Below are 2878 nucleotides of genomic sequence, written 5' to 3' on the forward strand. Positions count from 1 at the left end.
CCTGTGTGGGTGTGTCCCACTACCTCCTGCCTGAGGTGCCACCTTTCCCTCCTGTACAGCTGACTCCCATCAGCAATTAAGGGTATTTAAGCCCAGAGAAGGGTGAGCTCTGGCCAGAGTGCCATTGTGTGGGTACAGCTAGTGAGCTGAGTGTTTTTGCGGTGTTTCCAGCTGGTGAGCTGTGTCTTGTGGTTTCCAGCTAGTGAGCGTGTGTTTCCTTTTGACTTTATGCTTTATTGACCAACGCCTGAGTTTTGTTTGTGTTACTTTTATGGTGATAGCGGCTTGTCCGTCTCTTTTAGTTGAATTACTTCAATAAAACTGTTTTATTTAACTGTTTCGCCTCCTTGACTCCTTTTTCTGACCCGGTCACTTTTGTTACTTCCCCCTCACCGCCTAGACCTCCCAGGGGAACGCAACAGACTGGCTCATGTAAAATATCTGAAAGTATGACAAAGCTCTCTGTTACACTTTATGGACACCTGAGCATTCACCATGAGGGGCCTGTCTTTATTCACTGAAATCCACTTTTATAATGAATTCACAGTAATCGCTGACACCTTCAGAGCATTACATTCATTAAAGAACGTCTTCTACACCTACTCTTCCAGACGACCGACACATACTTCAACCACTGCAGGTTAAACAGCCACTCATCAGTAAGCAAAAACTAATGTAAATGTCCTCATGTGGAAAAGACTGAACACAACTCCCATATATCACTAATGTAACAGATCCATTTAGGGAGAGTGAGAACACTAGGCTGGATGTGTTTTAATGCAGGAACATTCATCATGTCTTGAGTTCAACAAATCATTTACATTGAATATGTGAGCTGGATGGTTACACGATACAATGTGATTGTCAACAATAACTGCAATGAACGCTGGTTTGAGGGCGGAGTCAAGGAGGCCATTTACGTGAAAAGGGAAAGACCCTCTCTGAATCAAGGAGGGGCCTAAGGGTACATCTGTCACCATCTTACAATGCTGTGATTGCAGCCGTTCTCCAACTCTCTGTGAATGGTACTCAAGACCATTGATCAGTGGTTGGTGATCAATGGTCATGAGAATTTGCATAATCATGATTAAGGAACTGACCTCCCAGCCCATTGTTCCTTCAGTCGGCTGGTTTCTCTGACTGAAAACGCTACGTCCAGAAGAACAGGATCAACTTTTGGAGATTTACTTCCCTGGATGATTGAGCACGCATCAAGACCTTTTAATCAGGCCAACAAATATCTTGTACTCAATTTTAGCAGCAGCCATTGTGACACTGATGATAAAAACTTGTGTAAAAGTGCGAAGCTGTAAAAAAAGTAATTATAAAAAAGCATTTTGTAGCTGAATGTTACTGGATAGCTGTTTCATCTGTAACACATCAAAATAACCTGCTAAGGTTTAATAGGCTATAAGGAACACACTCACTTCCTGAGCCCTGGGCAATAAGAGACGTTTTGTGTTTTATAATTTATTGATATGTTTGATCCTTTCTGACCTGCGTTAATGAAGCCATTAGAGCACCATGTCCGCTACTATAGTTCTGTAGTTTGATGCTTGAGTCGTTGCAGACTTGTTGAAACTCCCTCACCCGTCAAAGCAGCGTCTTTGTTATTCGCGTCCAGCAGATGGCAGTGTTTCACTGTCTGACGGCTGTCTGAAGCTTCAGCTGGATTATTCGTTTGCTATGTTTGCCATGTTACAGTGGGGAGGAAAAACTCCCTTTTAACAGGAATATCTAGACATGAGTGATTACTGCAGTGGGGCACTATCTGTGCTATCTATAAGAAATGTTAGCAACAATAAAACTCTGAGGATCAGGGCTCCATTTCACTCCAGTGTTCAGTGGCATTTTAAAAGAGTGAATACCGACGCTGAATGTCTTTGTAAAGCAAAAGCACTTTGTTAGCCTTTACAGAGCAAAGCTATGGATCAATGTGCAGTAGAACTTTATTAATCCCTTGGGTGGGTTCCTCTGGGAAATTCGGTTTCCAAAAGCACAGCACCGACAGAAGTTACAGTTACAGAATGTTATATATATACATACATACACACACATATATAAATACAGAGACAAATATAAATATATAATACAAGTGAATTGCACATTTCAAGTATTGAGGTCTATTTGCACCATTGACTATTAACAAAAGTATTGCACAAAGGTATTGCACAGTGAGGTGAAGAGGCACTACAGCTTAGTTGTTCCCCCCTCCTTTGTCCTCCTGTCTCCCCTCCCTCTCCCCTCCAGAGTGGAGTTAAACAGTCTGATGGCGTGTGGGACAAAGGAGTTTTTAAGTCTGTTAGTTCTTCTCTTGGGGAGAAGCAACCTGTCACTGAACAGACTCTTCTGGTTGTTAATGGCCGTGTGCAGAGCAGCATTGTTCATAATGTCCAGCAGTTTTTTTAGTGTCCTTTTCTCTGCCACTGTCACCAGAGTGTCCAGCTTCATGCCAACCACAGAGCCAGCCTTCCTGATCAGTTTCTCCAGCCTGCGTGAGTCCTTCTTTGCTATGCTGCTCCCCCAGCACACCACAGCATAGAAAAGTACTCCAGCAACCACTGACTGGTAAAACATCCTCAGGAGCTTCCTGCAGATGTTAAAAGACCTCAGCCTCCTGAGGAAGTACAGTTGGCTTTGGGCTTTTTTATACAGGTGCTCTGTGTTGCATGACCAGTCCAGTTTATTGTCCACCCACAGCCCGAGGTACTTGTACTTGTTGACCACCTCCTCCCCCTCTATCTGAACCGGCAGTGGACCTTCTCTGGACCTCCCGAAGTCCACAACCAGTTCCTTGGTCTTTGAGGTGTTGAGTTGCAGGTGGTTTGTGCAACTCAACACCTCAACAGTGAAGTGTTTCTCTTTCAGTGTTTATTCT

Source organism: Simochromis diagramma, unplaced genomic scaffold (genome assembly GCF_900408965.1).
Source record: "Simochromis diagramma unplaced genomic scaffold, fSimDia1.1 OVJJ01000595.1, whole genome shotgun sequence".
NCBI lineage: Eukaryota > Metazoa > Chordata > Actinopteri > Cichliformes > Cichlidae > Simochromis > Simochromis diagramma.